We start from the raw sequence: 19,494 nt of genomic DNA, 5'->3' as shown, positions 1-19,494 counted from the left end.
ATTCCTGTCCAGCTTTCGATCAGCTTCCATTGCCGCCGTGTGTGCCAGGTGGTTCCCATCCCTGGGAGTCTAGGTGAGTCCACAATTCTTCACTTTCTTCATCCTGTCTAAAATATCTCTTAAAATGGGTTTTGCTTCATCTCCTATGTTGTTTGATTTTAGAGCTTGTACCATGAGAAGACTGTCTGATTCAACTAATACTTTTTTAGGCTAAGATTCCTGGCTATGATGACTGTATTTCTAATTGTCGTTGCCTCTACTGTTAGGACTGGTCTTGCCATGATTCTGTTCGTAGTACCCACGAGAAGTCTCCCCCTACTGCCCCAAATTATGGTTGTTGTTGCTCATTCTCCTAAATTGCAGTTGAAAGCTACATCCACATTGGCTTTAATCCACTCCCCTGGTGGTGGCTTCCAGCTGGTTGCTTTTCTTTTCCTTACGATGTTAGTATTTGTTACTGTTTACTCCTCTTTGGTTGCTGCTCTAAATTCTTTCTCCATTGCGATGGCTCTTCTGATTAGGATCAGCTACTAAATTCTGAAAATAAGTTTTCTTTTTCGCTTTGCAGATTTTTTAACATAAATAAATAAGTTTACTGATCATTATATCCTGATTCTTGTCATTGTTTGCTCTAATTTTTCTCACATTCATAAGAAACCAATTCCCAAAAGTAGATATCATTTCTGTTGATTGACTGAGCTGGTATTGGGCCCTAAACCAGGCGGTCATGGTCCAGGAACATAGCAAGAGGGTATGTTCTATAGTTTCGACGCTCTCATAGCAAATAAGGCAGATGGGATTCCTTGTTAGTTTCCTTTTGAATAGGTTGGCCCCCACTAGTAAAATATTCTGAGCTGCCCTCCACTTAAACATTTTTATTTTCTTTGGTACCTGAAGCTTCCAAATTTCTATCCAAACCTCCTTGTCTTCTCCACTTGTCCACGGTGCATTCAGATTTTGTTCCTTTTCTTCCTTTCTAGCAGCATGATAGCCCAACCTAACCGATTAGCATCCGTCTGACTTATACGGCCATTTCAGAGTGTCCTTTCTAGCTATTAAGCTTATTAGGGTTCTGAGAATCATGTTGGCTACATCACTCGCAAAAATCCATTTGATCTTTACTTCATCCCAACCTTCTTCCCACTTTATCAGCTCTTCTACTAAGTTTACCTCCTAGTTTTTCTCTCTAAAAATCCTCCACATGCCGTATACCTAGAAATCCTCCCAAATATTGATAGTTATGTCATTACCACCCATCCACCTTCCCTTTCTTCTCAAAAAATCTCTCCTCTGTATGATGCTTTTCCATACCCAAGATTCTCTTTCTTTTTCTCTCTCCTCCCAAAAGCTTTCACTTGGGAAATAGATGGCTTTGATTATTTTAACCCAAGTTGCTTCTGGTTCTTGTAAAATCCTCTAGGCCTACTTTGCCAAAAGGGCCATATTTTGGTGTTGAAAATATTTGAAGGCTAAACCCTTTCTCTTTTTCTTTCACAAATCTTTCTCCAACTTCTCCAATGGATGCTAGAGTCCTTTTTATTAGAACTCCACCAGAATTTTGTAACTTTGGCACTTAGTTTTTTGTAGAACCCTTTAGGAAATAAAACCACATTTATAACATAAGCCGGAATGGCTTGAACCACTAATTTGATGAGGGTTTCTTTCCCAACTTAATTGAGTAAATTTTCTTTCCATCCTTCCAGTTTGCTCATTACCCTCTCTTCTATCCAAGCTAAAGCTTTGCTCTTTGATCTCCCCTGATATGCTGATAAACACAAATATTTGCCCGGGTTGTCCCATGTGCTCATGCCCATAATCTTCTCGATGTTGACTCTAACTTGTAAGGCCACTTGCTTGCCAAAATTGATACCTGATTTCTGGAGGTTTATTTTCTGTCTTGATGCCTCAGTATATTGGTTGAGGATAGAAATAATTTAGTATGCCTCCTCGACCTTTGCTTCAACCAAAACAATGCAATCGTCTGCAAAAAGTAGGTGTGTGAGCATGAATGTCGATGGCGTTATCTTGAATCCTTTAATCCTTCCTTGCTCTTGTGCTTCAATCATCAAAATAGTGAGAACTTCCGCCACTAGGATGAATAAGTAAGGAGATAACAGGTCACTCTATTAGAGCCTTCTGCTAGGAATGATTTTTCTTGATAGAGTCCCATTCACTTTAAACCGGTAGGATGTCAAGCTGATGCACTCCATAACGAGCCTGACCCAGTTCGGATGAAATCCAAAGGCTTTCAGCACCGCTTGAATAAAATCCCACTGCATCCGATCATAAGCTTTATTCATGTTGAGCTTAATCACCATATTCTCTGACCCTCCACCTCTTTTTTCCAACCTATGATTCACTTCTTGTACGATTATTATGTTATCTTGGATGATCCTATTACTCAAAAAAGCACTTTGGATAGGTGAGACAATGTCATTGAGCATTTTTTTCAGCCTTGTCACCAAAATCTTAGTAATTACTTTATAGATGAAATTACAGTAACTAATAAGCCTCACTTGATTGAAATTTTCTGGTCTCTTAACCTTGAAAATGAACACAACTGTGGTTTCACTTATGTCCTAATAGATCTTTCCAATTTCAAAAAAATCACTCACCACCATAATTAAATCCTCCTTAACCACTTTCCAGTGGCTTTGGAAAAACTTTTCATTTAAACCATCTGGATCCAGGGCTTTGAGGCCTCCCATATTGAAAACAACTTCTCTTCTTTTTTCTCTACCTCTCTTGTGAGTTCCTCATTCTCTCCTATGTTACTCTTTTTGGCACTTTTTGGATGCACTAATCAACTCCTCTTATGGACTTAAAGAATAGGTTGGAGAAGTGATCTTCTATCATTTTCATGATGGCATAACTGTCCGTCACCCAGTTTCCATTGCTGTCCTTTATTCTCTCAAGTATATTTCTATCCCTTCTTTGCAGAGTTGTAGCGTGAAAAAAGGTCTTGTTTGCTATCTCCCCATTTTAACCATTTGAGTCTTGATCTCTTGTCCTAATATTTCTCTTCTTGCTTTCATAGTTGTTCTATCCTCTTTTTTATGGTCTGCAATAGTTCCTGCTAATGCTTGGTTATGCTTGAGTTTTGGAGGTTTTGAAGTTCTTCATGTAGTCTTATTATTTTCCTGTCAGCTTTAGCAAAATTTTTCTGCTCTAATTTTTTAGCTCCTTTTTAAAACCTTCCACTCTCTCTATCAAGTTATTCCATTTGTTTTCTTCTCTTTTGCTTCTATTCCAACCTCTTCTAATCACTTCTTCGCATTCTTGGTGATCTTTCCAATATACTTCATACTTGAAATATCTTGTACATTTTTTCTTTGACTTTAGAGTGAGAACAAGCGGCCAATGATATGAGCTTATATCTGGCCTAGTTTCTAACCTAGCATGTTGATAAATAAGCCTCCATTTCCAGTTTGCTAGGTCGCGATCAATCCTTTCTTTGGTAATAAAGCCATTCTTTGGGTTGCTAAACTAGGTGAATCGCCTCCCTTTCAATTCCAAATCCATGAGAGAGTTGGCATCAACAAAATTTCTGAAATCGACTATTTGACTGCTTGGTTTGGGGTGTAGACCTTTTTTTTCGTCTTGGCTAATAATATCATTAAAATTCCAAATAAACAACTGCGGTATTTGCTCACCGTCTCAGTTTTCAGCCATTTCCTTTCATAGAAGCCTTCTTTGAGCGAATTTTGGACTACCATATATAAATTTACATTTTCATTTATTGCATTTCCTGTCATTCATATTAGTAGCAATAATATTATGGGACCAAGAGTAAACATCAAGATCAATACTTTTATTCCAAAATAAACAAAGGCTTCCGGACAATCCTCAGAGTTCCACATTAAAGTAGTTAGAAAACTTGAGTTTCTTCTTAATGCTCCTAATTCATTTCTCCTTAGCTTTGGTTTCCATTAAAAACACAATGGTTGGCTTTATCTATTTGCATAGATTTCTTAATTCAAAAACTGTCGCGAGCGCCGCCAACCTACGACAGTTCCAGCTTAAGATGGTCATGGTTGAGGGCGGGGCATGGTAAAGCCTGCCTTCTCAGCCATCATTTGGTTGTCGGCCACCCTTCTGATATGTTGAATCATTCTATTCTCCGCTCCCGTGGCTCCATCCATTAGTGTTCTTCCTTTCTTGCAGCTGCTCATTTCTTCTTCTTCTTTTGTTGCAACTCTCTGGTTACCATTTTCTATCAGCATTTGGTTTGCTCTCTCTCTCTCTCCCTTTTGAGCTTTAGTCTGGCCTTGATGTTTTGCACTAGTTCCAGTTCCCAAGCTTCTGTCATGTTCTTCTTCTCATAGTCTTTTTCTTTTTCTTCTCCCTCCTCCTCAGGTAATTCAACGAAGTACATCTCGTCTATTACAGAGTTATAGATTTGGGTTTCTGTTTTGTTGCATTTCTCTAAATTTCCAGTTGCTCTTATTTTTTCTAATATCCTGTGTCATCCTTTTGCTTTCCTCTTCAGCCGCTTCTTTTCCTTTTCCCCATCTTATTAATAAAATCTGATGTACAGTAAGGGCCTTAGATTGACATTCATCGCTTACTTCGTTTTCTGTCATGTATTGTTACAGAGGCCCACCGTGTTGATGTTTTGATCCATCTTGGGACTTTCTAGTTTGTGGTTTAGAATCTCTCCTTAGGTGTCCAAGTTTTCTTTTCATGGCCAGGCCTATATAGTTTCCTTTCCTTTTTCCTTCATATTCAAACTTTTTTTGTTTTGGGCCAGTTTCATGTTGGCCCATGTGCTTGGCCCTTCTTTTTTCAAATAGGTTATGTAGAATGTTTCCAAGTTTCTCTATGATGACTTTTTTTTGTCGACAGCTTTTTCTCCTTTTCCATTCTAATTTTTCGCAATTTTCTCTCCTCTTTCTTTCACCGTATATTCAAGGATTCCACCGCCATTCTCATCTCTCCCCAATGCTTTCAGTCTTTCAGCCTCTTTCCTCCCGTAAATTCCTCCTTCTCTGACTCTTGATGTTTACTTTTGGATTCACCTACTTTTCTGCTTTCTATATTCCTATTTTCACTCTCCATATTGTGATCGTGTTCTTCACGCGCTTTTTCTTTCACCTCTTGCCCTTCTGAATTTTCTTCTCTATTCCTCCTCGTCCTTCTATTGAAAACTACTCTAACTGAGCTCACTCCCAACCCTGGTTCATATCTGGGTCTCAAAGGATCCCAGCTAAACATTGTCAGCTCGTTTTTACATTCTTTTTTTTTTCATGTCCTATGATACCACATCTCATGCACTAGCAATCTTGGAGTCTTTCATAGTTGAACTCTATCCATATTTTTTGTCGTTGTTCTCTAGTCATCTACAAACCCGTAGGAAAGGATTTTGAAATGTTTATGGCCACTCTAAATCTTAGGAAGGTTCTGACAAAGACATTTTTCCTTTTCGGATCCTCCACTATTCCAAGCATATCGCCAATGGTCTCTGCAGTATCTCTTTTCATGTATTTGAAAGGACCTCCATGTATTTGTATCCAAAAATACATAAACTCGTGACTAACTTCATAAATTGCCGCATTTTGCCCCCATAACTGCAGGTTAAGGAGGTGGCCTTTGACACACCAAGGCTCCTCTTAAGAATTCGCAACCCTCTTTCCTAGTCCCTGAAGCTAACTAGTAGTTTGTTCTTCGGTACTTCAGAAATGAAGATATCCTCCAGGTTTTTTCATATGTTCAGAAGTGCATTTTTACTTTCTTGAAGTTGATTTTTCTATCTGCTTCTATTTTACCCACTAGGTTGATGCAGTCTTATCTATATTCCTTCTTTTCCTTTTTGTTAATTGTGATAGTCATTCTTGTAATCTGTTGTAGTTCATATGTTGCCTTTGCTATGACTCTTTGCTAGCTTGCTGACCCTTCTTCGTGATGTTGTAGGTTACTGTGGGATTTCATGTGTTTGGTTTGATGGTGTAAAAGAAAATCTGGTAGTTATGTGTTACATTGAAGTGGAGAGGCTAGTGTTTGTTTGTATAAGTGAAAATTGGGGGTAGAAGGTTTGGGATTAGGTTGGATGATTGATGAGCGGATATTTTATACGCTTTTTGACATCATTTTCATATAATTTTCATTATGTTTTGTTTAAATTTTATTCTATCTGTGTAAATATTGCGCAATCAATTTCGTGCACCAATGATATATATTGGGAGTAAAATGAAAATGTTGGTTATTGAAAAAATATTTTGATGAGGCTAACCTCACAAGGATTAGAACCAGAGTTCTACTTCAATCTCCCTGAGAGAGAATTGACTCTAAACACATCTTAGGACCCACTATTACTTCCACATATCAGCATGTTTATCTTTTATGAAGTTTGTTTGACGTGTTTGAGGCTTGTCCAAGTACTTAACCTAACCAATCACAGATCTGCACCAATAACACCATTAATGCACTATGGTGTTGCCATTAGCTCATTGCACTATCAAAATGGGCTTATACAATAATATGCTCAATAAACAAACATTTGAGTTTTCAGATTTAATCAAATAATATTTGTCACCATAAAAAATAAATATTTCTTAAAGTCAATAATAATTGTATCTCTAAGATTGTTTTGCTAATTTTATTACGTTCAAATATAAGATATCGTCGTTTATTGAGATTGGAACACCAACCCGAGTTGCACAAATTGAGAAAAGAGTTTTCTGTTCAATGCAAGAGAATTTCTTGAAAAAGACTCAATACAAAATAATTTGAGATTAAAGTTCTTATAGAGATTTTTATACATTTTGATTAAATTATAAAATTTTATTATACATCTGTTCATACCCTTCCCCAACAGTAAAGGCCCAGGTCCAAACAAAAGGCCTAATCCCACGGATTGAGCCTTACCCAATACCAACCTTCGTCCTATGAAGTCGGTTCTCACCACGACTTGCTCTAAAGAAGTCGGGCACAAGGATTAGCTAGCAGATAAACACTCATTCAAATGAGTAACTGCCCCTAGAATCTCTCTAACCACTTCCAAGAGCCATATCCTAACCTCCCTAAGATAATGGGACGGTTAACACCCTAAAAAGCTGGCACTACTCCAACGGTGGTTATTGGTTCACCACTATAAATACACTGACACCCCTTAGGTATCTCCAAGTCCCAATACTCTCTAGACCTGCTCACACCCTTGCTGACTTAGGCATTGGAGGGTCTTTGCAGGTACCACCCCCATTCCTTCATACGCACAAGTCGGACGGAGGCCCCCGAGTAGCAGATCCGCTTGAAAGCCTCCTCCTTCATACGTTTGGGCCAACCAACGCCATCCACCCCATTAATCTCCGGTTACCCACCGTAACATTGGCGCCGTTGCCGGGGACCCGAGAGATCGACCAGTGATGGCGGATAGATCCCCCGAAGAGGGTCATGTGGAATCAGATTTTGAACAAGAGAATCTTAACACCGGAAACAATGATGCAGACTTGACCCTTCACCAGGGAACCAACGATCAGCACAGAGAAGGTACCTCCGGAGTAAAAAATCCGAAGGCGAATTCTTCAGAGGGGCGCGAATCAGAGAAAGATGGACCATCCCATGCAACTGAACTCATGGGATTAGTCCACGTCCACCAAAGTCGCCTAAAACAGTTAGAACAGGAATGGGAGCGACAGAGGGAGACTGAAAAGAACCTAAAAGAGGAGATGGAACGACGAAAAGAGTTAGAAAGAAAACTCTTGCAGTTAGAATCCTCCCTCAAAGGTCGAAACTCCCGTGACGAACGAGAAAAACCGCCCCTAGGAGGAGAGGATCCTTTTAGTGAGGACATAATGAGGGCAAAAGTTCCAAGGAACTTCAAAAGCCCCGATATGGACCTCTATGACGGAACCACGGATCCGAAGCATCACTTAAGCAATTTCAAAAGTCGGATGTACCTAGCTGATGCTTCTGACGCTACGCGATGCAAAGCTTTCCCGACCACCCTATCGAAAGCAGCGATGAAGTGGTTCGACAGCCTCCTTCCAAGGTCGGTCACCAGTTTTGAAGACCTCTCGAGGAATTTTTTGATGAGGTTCTCTATCCAGAAAGACAAGGTGAAACATGCGCCGAGCCTCCTGGGAATAAAGCAGGAGGTCGAAGAATCCCTACGAGCCTATATGGAAAGGTTCAACAAAGCATGTTTAGAGATTCAAGACCTACCCACCGAGGCAGTAATAATGGGGTTAGTCAATGGGCTTAGAGAAGGTCCCTTCTCACAGTCCATATCCAAAAGACACCCCATCTCCTTAAGTGATGTGCAGGAAAGAGCTTAAAAGTACATCAACATGGAGGAAAATGCTAAGCTAAGAGACCTGAGTTGGCGACCTGGGCACCCTCCCTCAACAAAAGAGAGGGAGAGGGAAACTAAGAAGAAGGAAGAACTCGGTCTCGATAGACCAAGGAAGTATCACTCTTATACTCCTCTAAAAGTTTCTATAGTGGATGTATACAGAGAGATCTGCAATACTGAAAGACTGCCACCTCCCAGACCCATTAAAAACAAAAAAGGGGGGAGCCGCAGCGACTACTGTGAATACCATAAAATATATGGTCACTCCACAAACGACTGCTACGACCTTAAAAATGTGATAGAAAAGCGGGCTAGAGAAGGTCGGCTTGACAGATATCTCATAGAAAGGTCGGACAGTCATGGGAAGAGAAAGCGAGAGGATATGGACAGAAGAGACCCACCACCACAGACTCCGGAGAGACATATCCATATGATCTCAGGGGGGTTCACAGGAGGGGGACTCACCAAATCCTCTCGCAAAAGACATCTCAAGAGAGTCTACCAGGTCGGAGGAGAATCATCCGACCTCCCTACCATTTCATTCACAAAAGAGGATGGGCAAGGAATAATCCCTGGACACGATGATCCAGTAGTAATAACTATGATCCTAGCAAATGCCCATCTCCATAGAACCCTAGTAGACAAAGGAAGCTCAGCGGACATCCTTTTTAAGCCCGCTTTTGACAAACTAGGGTTGGATGAAAAAGAATTAAGAGCCTACCCCGACGCCTTGTACGGATTAGGTGACACGCCAATAAAACCACTGGGATTTCTGCCCCTCCACACCACTTTTGGAAAGGGGAAAAATCAAAGACTCTGAGTATAGACTTCATAGTCATCAATGTGGGGTCAGCATATAATGCTTTAATCGGCAGAGCCACCCTTAATCGACTCGGAGCAGTGGTATCTACTTCCCACCTTTGTATGAAATTCCCGACTTCAGCGGGGATAACAACGATAAGGGGAGATCAGAAGTTGGCTAGGAAATGCTACAATGAAAGCCTAAACCTGAGAGAAAAAGGCAGAGAGGTTCACACAATAGAGCTCGGTGGTGCAAGGGCTAGAGAAGAACTGCGACCACAGCCGGGAGGAAAAATCGAAGAGATACAGGTCAGCGAAGAGGAAGGAAAAAATACTCACATAGGAGCCAACCTAGGGGGAACCCTAAAACAAGAATTGACTAAGCTCCTAAGAGACAATTCCGACCTCTTTGCCTGGAAGGCCTCCGACATGCTTGGGATAAACCCCGAGCTCATGTCCCATAAGCTCTCGATCTACCCAGGGTCCCAACCTGTACAACAAAGAAGACGCAAGATCGGCCCAGAACAAGCCCTAGTAGTAGAAGAACAAGTACAGGCGCTCCTAGAGGCTGGCTTCATCAGAGAAGTCAAGTACCCAACATGGCTAGCCAATGTAGTGCTAGTCAAAAAACAAAATGGCAAATGGAGAATGTGTGTCGACTATACCGACTTGAATAAGGCATGTCCTAAGGACCCTTATCCACTGCCAAGTATTGATACTCTAGTAGACTCCAGCTCGGGGTATCAATACTTGTCGTTCATGGACGCCTACTCGGGGTATAATCAAATCCCGATGTATGAGCCAGATCAGGAAAAGACATCCTTCATCACGCCCAGAGCAAATTTTTGCTATGGGGTCATGCCATTTGGATTAAAAAATGCAGGGGCCACATACCAAAGGCTGATGAACAAAGTGTTTGCTCCTCACCTTGGGAGCCTAATGGAAGTATACGTCGACGACATGCTAGTGAAAACCAAGAAAGAAGTCGACCTCTTATTAGACCTCTCGCGAGTCTTTGACACCATAAGGTTACACGAGATGAGACTAAATCCCGCAAAGTGTGCCTTCGCGGTAGAGGCAGGAAAATTCCTAGGGTTTATGCTAACACAAAGAGGGATTGAAGCTAATCCTGATAAGTGTAGAGCTATCCTGGAGATGAAAAGCCCGACTTGTTTGAGAGAGGTCCAGCAACTAAATGGCCGACTTGCAACCCTTTCCAGATTTTTGGCAGGATCAGCACTAAAATCCCTTCCACTGTTCTCCTTATTGAGAAAGGGATGTCAGTTCGAATGGACTCCTGAATGCGAAGAGGCGTTCCAGGAGTTCAAAAGATTCTTGAGCCAACCTCCTATTTTGACTCGACCTATAGCTGGAGAAGACCTCGTCCTATACTTATCTGTAGCAGACAAGGCCGTCTCATCGGCCCTGATAAGAGAAGACGAGGCCGGTTAGTACCCAGAATATTTCATTAGTAAAGTTCTACAAGACCCCGAGCTAAGGTACCACAAACTAGAGAAGTTTGCCTACTCCTTAGTAGTAGCCTCACGAAGGCTACGGCCTTACTTTCAAGCTCACACAATAAGAGTCCGCACGAACCAACCCATGAAGCAAATCCTCCAAAAGACGGATGTTGCAGGGAGAATGGTTCAATGGGCAATAGAACTCTCCGAGTTCGACTTGAGGTATGAAACTCGGACGGCAATTAAAGCCTAGTGCCTCACCGACTTCATTGCAGAATACGCAGGAGATCAAGAGAAAAAGCAAACTACGTGGAAACTCTATGTAGATGGATCCTCAAACAAAACAGGAAGCTGTGCAGGCATAATATTGGCAGATGAAAGAGGAATCCAGATAGAGGTTTCCCTCAAATTTGAATTCCCAGCTTCAAATAATCAGGCAGAGTATGAAGTCTTGATTGCTGGATTGAAGCTGGCGGAAGAAGTCGGTGCTACAAAGGTGATGATATACAGCGACTCACAAGTGGTGACCTCCCAGATAAGTGGAGGGTATCAGGCAAAGGACCCAAATATGAAGAGGTACTTGGAGAAAACTCTGGAGCACCTTGGGCGCTTTGCAGAAACCGAGGTCAAACACATAACTCGGGATCTAAACAGCAGAGCAGACGCCCTATCCAAGTTAGCAAGTACCAAGCCAGGAGGGAATAACAGAAGCCTGATCCAAGAAACTCTCCAGGAACCCTCCGTGGTAAAAGTAGAAGATAAACAAGAGGTCCTTGAGGTAGCCAGATTGAACCTCGGATGGATGAACCCTTTGGTCGATTACATAAAATTTGACATCCTTCCAAAAGAGGAAAAAGAGGCCAAGAAAATCCGGAGGGAAGCACAACACTACACTTTGGTAAGGAATATTCTCTACAGAAGGGGGATATCAACACCATTGTTAAAGTGCGTACCAACCTCAAGAACCACCGAGGTATTAGAAGAAGTTCATAGTGGGATCTGCGAAAACCATCTCGAAGCAAGGTCACTAGCCAAGAAAGTGATCCGAGCTGGATTCTACTGGCCGACCTTGCAGAAAGATGCCACAGAATTTGTGAAAAAGTGCCAACCATGCCAGATGCATGCAAATTTCCATGTGGCTCCCCCGGAGGAGCTCATCAGTATCACTTCTCCATGGCCCTTTGCAAAATGGGGAATGGATTTGTTAGGTCCTTTTCCCCAGGCGCCAGAACAAGTCAAATACCTGATCGTGGGAATAGATTACTTCACAAAGTGGATAGAAGCAGAACCATTGACCACCATCACTGCTCAAAGAAGTCGGAGGTTTCTCTACAAAAATATCATCACGAGATATGGAATACCTCATTCCATTTCTACAGACAATGGAACCCAGTTCACCGACTCTACCTTTAGAAGCCTAGTAGCCAGTATGAAAATCAAACACCAGTTCACCTCGGTGGAGCACCCGCAAGCCAATGGGCAAGCCGAGGCAGCCAACAAAGTCATACTGGCAGAGCTGAAGAAAAGATTACAAGATGCAAAAGGAGCATGGGCTGAAGAGCTCCCACAAGTGCTATGGGCTTACAGGACAACCCCCCAATCCGCCACTGGAGAAACGCCCTTCCGACTGGTCTATGGCGTAGAAGCCATGATACCAATAGAAATCAATGAACAAAGCCCAAGGGTGACTCTCCACGACGAGATCGGGAATATACAGGGGCACAAAGAAGAGCTCGACCTGCTCCCCGAAGTACGAGAACAAGCTCAGATAAGAGAAGCAGCGCTGAAACAAAGGATGACCAGAAGATATAACAAAAAAGTCATTCGAAGAACATTCACCCCAAGTGACTTGGTCTTGATCAGAAACGACATTGGAGTCAACAAATCAGGGGAAGGAAAGCTCGCTGCAAATTGGAAGGGACCATACAAAATCGATGAGGTCTTAGGAAAAGGCTATTATAAAGTGACCGACCTGAACGGCACCGAGTTACCGAGGTCGTGGCATGCTTGTAATATGAAAAGGTACTACAGTTAAAAGCGAACTCTACTCCCTGATGTACTCTTTTCCCAACTTCATGATTTTTTCCCCAAAATAAAAGGGTTTTTTCTGGAGATGGGTTTTTAACGAGGCATCATAGTAGGGGCTAAGGGAGATAGATTGTCGAAAACCCTTAGTAGCAATAAAGTACCTTCCCCAATTAATAAAGATCTTTTTCATCTTACAAATATCTCTTATAAATTCATTTCTTGTTTTCTCTTTCTTTCTACGAAACGTGCCGACTTAAGCTCGACAAAACGTGAAAATCCCATGAACCGACCTAGATGGTCGTCAAGATAAAACGACGAGGTACAAGTCGGCGTAAAGATGTTATAAAAGTTGATCGTAAGAAACTCGGAAACACTCCGACCCATAAGTCGAAATGAAAAACTGAGTAGAAGAAAAAACGCATCACAAAAATAACCTAAAGTCATAAAAACTCAATAAAATCACAGAGTTGAGTATAGAGGAATAAGCGAAAAAAGAGATCAAAAAACTATTGAAAAGACTGTCCAAGGTTCTTAAAGCGAAAAAAGCTCAGAAGAACAGACAAGTCAAATAAAATGTTTTTAGGAAAAAGTCGAAAAGACTTCCTAAAAATATCAAAAGCAGAAAAGCATGCACGCATAAGGTAACTTAAACCCTTATCCAAAAAAGTGTATTTATTTTTTAACTTAAACCCTTATTAAAAAAGGGTATTTTTAGCGTTTTGTTTACGGCCTTAAAAGGCCAAAAGTAAATTGTTCAAACACCACCAAAAACAAATAAAGAGTTCAAAAAAAGGGGGGACCCACAGGCCAGGCCCCCAAATAGCAAACAAATTACTTTTTTGGAAGAGGAGTAGACGGATCACCACCACCAGAGTCAGGAGGAGCGCCACCAGGACCGAGAAGAGAGGCATCCATAGGAGATGAAGAGGAAGTCGGAGGAACCTAGGAAGAACCCGAAGCGTCATTCGAGCGAGGAGGGGACTCAATAATCCTCTGCCCCCGAGTCTTCAATTCTGACTCGGAAACGATCAGGGAGCAGGGGATCCACTATGGCACCGTCGATAACAACTTTGTCAGGATCCAAAGGAGAAAGATCCAAGTCAGGAGCGATGACTCCGACTTGCTCCTTAAAAATCCTCCAAGCCTCCTCGGCCCCCTCAGCAATAGAGTCCTCCAACTCGGCATATGCATTCCGAGAATTCAGCAGATCCTTCCTCACAGACACAAGATCTTGAAATAAACTCTGGTAACTCTCCTGTGCTGCTTTCCTCAAACCCGCCTCCATATTGCATTGGGCCTGCAACTTACTCTCCTTCTCCCGAAGGCTATCTCTCTCCTCCCTCAGCTTGGCGATCTCCTCCTTCAACTCCCTCTCCTGCTCTTGATAAGTAAGAAGCCTTCCTTCCAGCTCCTCAACCTTCGAGGTTAACCCCAAAGAGCTGAGAGGAGTCTTCTCAAAAATATCTAAGAGTTTGCCACAAACACCCGCCGCCCTGAGACTCTCCTCAGCCAGAGTAGTAAGGTGGTTCCGAACAGAGACATCATCCATACTTATATGAGGGTAGATGTTCTTTTGGACGAATGCAAGAGCATCCGCCTTAACCCCACCGTCAAAAAAAGAGCCAGACTCTAAAATCTTGCGCTTCTTCTTCTCTGGCTCAGGAAGAAGTCGGGCGGATGGGAGCGGCCGAGACAAAGCCGAAGAATAAATCACAATGGTCTGGAAAGGAGTCCCCGTGTTCTGGGGAGGAGGAGGAGGAGGAGAGACGATCGCCCTGGCGCCACCAGTCCTGGCCCGAGACCTTGCCTTAGCCTCCTGGACTCTCTGGTAAGATTCCTGAGCATTCTTCCTCGCCATATCTGCAAAAGAAATAATTAGCAAAAACAACAAGTCGGCACACCTCAAGTCGGCGGATATAAGTCGGAAATAAGAAATATATATAAGCTACCTAGTTGCGACCGAACAAAAGTCGGCGATCCCTGGAGAAATTTTCTAGTATCCAAGTATGGGGCCCTCCCCCACACTTCTCGGAAAAATCCCACAATGGCCGCCTCCACCTCGTCCAGGTCGTCCAGACCATACTTCTCACAGGGGGAGGCCTCCAACCAATACAGGGAAAAGCGAGGGGAAGAACTCTCATCCAAGAAAAAGGGGTGGTGACCCTCTACAGCTTGAACTTTGAAAAAATAATTTTTGAAGTCATGGAAGGATTCGTCAAAAAGGGTGAAAATTCTCCGACCTTGTATGGCTCGGAAAGACACCCATTGCTGCTTGTTATTTAGCCCACTGAAGGGCTTAGTCATGTGGAAAAGATAGAAGAAAATCCTCAAAGAGGTTGGAAAGTCCAAAGCGTGACTAATAAATTGGTAAATTTTCAGAAAACCCCAAGAATTGGTGTGAAGTTGAGTAGGGGCAACTCGGCAATGACGCAACACAGACATCTCGAAATCTGAAAATGGAAGAAAAACACCCAAACGGGTGACCATGCACTCATACATAAAGAAAAAATGAGGGGCCGCCTCATTGGCCCTCCCGAAGCAAACCCGGTCTTCTGGACCCGGGACTACCAACTCATACTTCGGCTCATCCTCCTCAGAAGTACAAATTCTGTGGCGGGTACGAAGGTGGGTGATAAACTCAGTATCAACCGAAGGTTCCTCCCCTAGGACTGTGACATCGACCCACTGGGAAAGGATATCTACGGAAGCCATTTCTTTTCTTAAAAAAGGTGACAAAAACCTACAAGGAAAAAAGAAAAGAAAAATCAAAAAAAAATTACGGTCTCTAAAGGGAGGGAATACGGAACCAAACAGAAATCTACAAACCAACCTACTTATCTACAAAATAAAAGCATGCAAATATAAGGCATGTTACAGAAGAAGAAAAAGCTAACCTTTATCTGAAAATGAAGGTTGGAAGAAGCGAAAGTCTTCGAACACAAGAATGCAGCACGAACAAAGGAAGAAGAAATTTGAAAATCGCAAAAACGAAACAACGAAAGAGAGGGAAAGTATTTATAAATATGCTAGGGGCACAATGGTAAAAGCGGGGCAGTCATTAATGAGAATGCACCGTTACCAAGACCATCAATCCCTACGTACATTCCTAACGAACACGACGCTTAAGGCTACGAAAAGTCACGTCGGTTTCAGACCATCATGTCGGTCCTCCAACAAGTCGACTACGACCCCAAGTAGAACACTCGAACCCACATCTTGAAAAGAAAATTGGGCTCGAGTAGGGGCACTGTTCATACCCTGACCCAACAGTAAAGGCCCAGGTCCAAACAAAAGGCCTAATCTCACGGATTGAGCCTTACCCAATACCAACCTTCGTCCTATGAAGTCGGTTCTCACCACGACTTGCTCTAAAGAAGTCGGGCACGAGGGTTAGCTGGCAGATAAACACTCATTCAAATGAGTAACTGCCCCTAGAATCTCTCTAACCACTTCCAAGAGCCATATCCTAACCTCCCTAAGATAATGGGACGGTTAACACCCTAAAAAGGTGGCACTACTCCAACGGTGGTTATTGGTTCACCACTATAAATACACTGACACCCCTCAGGTATCTCCAAGTCCCAATACTCTCTAGACCTGCTCACACCCTTACTGACTTAGGCATTGGAGTGTCTTTGCAGGTACCACCCCACATTCCTTCATACGCACAAGTCGGACGGAGGCCCCCGAGTAGCAGATCCGCTTGAAAGCCTCCTCCTTCATACGTTTGGGCCAACCAACGCCATCCAGCCCATTAATCTCCGGTTACCCACCGTAACAACATCATTTTTTTAAAAATGTAATAGTTTGGTGACACTATTATAATTTAAACTAAAAAAAGTTGGGAAACAGTTTGTGTAACCATTGAAACACTGAAAGGATTTTATCCTGGAAAAATCTTGGAAGTACACATTATTCCACGTTCATAATTTAAGAATATCTAATTTATTGAGGCTTTTTACTGATTTTAAATTATTTATTATTTATTTGAAAACAATTACGCATCTAATTTTTCAATATAATGTTATTTCATATCATTATAATAGTATTTGATAACAACAAACTAAATTATTGTTTCAGCAACATATTAGAGATGTGTTATTTACAGTTTTTTGTTTTGAGTTGATTTTGTTCTGATTTTTTTTTAAAACTAAAGAAACATATAAATATTTGATTGTGGATTTAATTGTTACTCACTGATTTAATTTGGCATTAGATATATTATATCTAACTTACTGAACAAAATAGATTAATTAAAAATATTAATAACCATATTTGAATTAATACCCTTAACATTAGATTTAAAAAAAAAAGAACAATACACATCATGTCACTTGTTTAAAAAAATTATTACAATTCACATCAATTTTTAGTTAAATAACTTAAAATTATAATTTCAATTTTATCGTGTGCATAATACAGGTTATTACACTTGTTGAAACTTAAAAATAACTAAAATTCATGACAAGAAAGTAAATATCACATTATACATTCAAAGAAAATAGACAATAATAACTTAAAAAATTATCATTACTAAAGTATAGGAAGAATTTTAAATATTTCTAGAACATTGATGTTTTAATAATTTTAGCCGTTGATCTCAAATATAAAAAATAGATAATATAAAAAAAATTAAATATTTTTAAAATATCAGTATTCTAGTAATTTTAATCATTAATTTCAATTAATATATTATGTATATTTTTTTATAATTAAAATCAACTGCCAAAACTAATGAAATACTAGTGTTTCAAAAATATTTAAAATTCTTGCTATAATATATATTAATTAAAATTAACTATTAAAATTATTGAATTACTGTTCAGAAATATTTGAAAATTTTTCCTAAAACACTAACCATAAACAGCATAGCAATGTTTAGCGCATTCCTATTTTTCTGGCTCGTTATTTGCATAGCGACTTCGGCATTCGGCGAGACAATGATTAAGGCGACATTGCTTTTTGCAAGATTTCACCTTTATTGTATCATTTGCATACATTTTCTCGCATTTTGCAAGGCACTCTCGGAGCTTAGATGATGTAATATGATAAGACATTTTAGTCCAAGGACTTTCAACAGCAGTGTAATGAAATTCAGCATTTGCAGAACAAATAATTATTCCAATCATTAGCATTGTAATTGCTTGTATCACACCCTTTCTAACCATTGTTCTTCCTTTTTTGTCTTGCAATCACAAGTTACAATAACGTTTGTTATGATCTTATAATTTTTCTTAATATTTATATGCAATTAATTAATATTCCTCACTTAATTCATATCCCTTTTCTACGTTCTAAGAGTTGTATCAATATGAATAAAAGGAAAGCGGCGTTGTGAACTAATTTATTATTTTGTTAGTGTTTTTTCGTCCCTTGAATCCAATGAATTCAGAAGGGAAAAGAGTTATTATATAATAAAAATAATACGTAATCACTAATGGATTTTATCTACGAAATTATATAATATATTCGGTATATTCGATATCAAAATATTCTAAATATTGGTTATACGCTACAAATAAATGAAAAGTTACATCGTTGATAAGATTAGTGAATATGAAAAATGGGACCGCTGGTACCTTGTATAATGATTATGGGGAAGACAAAGAAACTATACAAATTATTTATTGCGATTGGAGAAATTAGAATCTCGAAAACAATTGGTGACAACCTTCTTTCAAGTTATCTACTCCATATATCTTTTTAAGATTATTGATTTTAGTTCAAATGTAAGTTCTTGTATGTCAATTATTAGGCTTAGCTTTCTTTCCTTTATGGCTCCTCTCTTCATTGGGAGAGTACTCGACCGAGAAGAAAGGAAGAAAGGAAGAGAGAAGAAGAGGGGAAAGGGGTGGGGTTCACTCAAAATACAAACACAAGGCATTACGTGAATTAAGAGTATTTGTGGTAGGATTTAGATCAAATTTGAGTCAAAAATTTATTCGAACACTAATTATGGTTTGGATGGGATAAATTTTAAAAAAAATCCAATTCGATCCCATCTAATGTCAAACAGTTTAGATCGGATTAAATTTGTAATTTTGTAAAAAGATTATATATATATATATATATATATATATATATATATAACAAATATCAACACCAAATTTTAAATAACTAACATTGATATATATAACAAATATCAACACCAAATTTTAAATAACTAACATTGACATAACAAATCTTAATAATATTTTAAAAAACAATGATAACATAACAATAAAAATAAAATTATAAATTAATTAAAATAAATAATTACATTTTAAACATAAAATATTTATTAAATAATAATATATAATAATATAAAAATATATAATAAATTAAATATATTATAAATATAATTATAAATATAATAATAAAATAATATTATAATAAATTAAATCCGTTATAAAAATAAATCTAAAATTTGATTCAATCCAACGATTTATAAAAAATAAAATTCAATCAAATTCAAATTAATAATTACAAGAGTCAAGACAACAAAATCACCCTTCAACAAAGCAAGAACTTTTGTTTTTTTATATGGAGAAGAGGTTGTTTTTTTATATGGAGAAGAGGATGCAGTAATACAACAATGTGGAGAAGAGAGATATTTTATATATATGTGGTGTTAGCAGAAAACGGATCCTCCGTTTTCAGTTAGAAAAAAAAATAAAAAAAGTTAAAATTACAATACGGACGGTCCGATTTATAAAAAAAAATTTAAAAGTTAAAATCGGACCGTCCGATTTCCATTTCAACAAATTAAAAAAAATAAAAAATACAAATCGGACCCTCCGATTTCGTGTTTATTTTATTCTTCAAGCAAATCGGACCCTCCGATTTGTGGTTTATTTTTTTTATCAAACAAATCGGACCGTCCGATTTGAATAAAACACCATATAAAAAAAAACACCTAATTTTCCCATAAGAATG

The sequence above is a fragment of the Arachis hypogaea genome, chromosome 3 (genome assembly GCF_003086295.3).
Source record: "Arachis hypogaea cultivar Tifrunner chromosome 3, arahy.Tifrunner.gnm2.J5K5, whole genome shotgun sequence".
Taxonomy (NCBI): Eukaryota; Viridiplantae; Streptophyta; class Magnoliopsida; order Fabales; family Fabaceae; genus Arachis; species Arachis hypogaea.
This window is presented reverse-complemented; position numbering follows the sequence as displayed.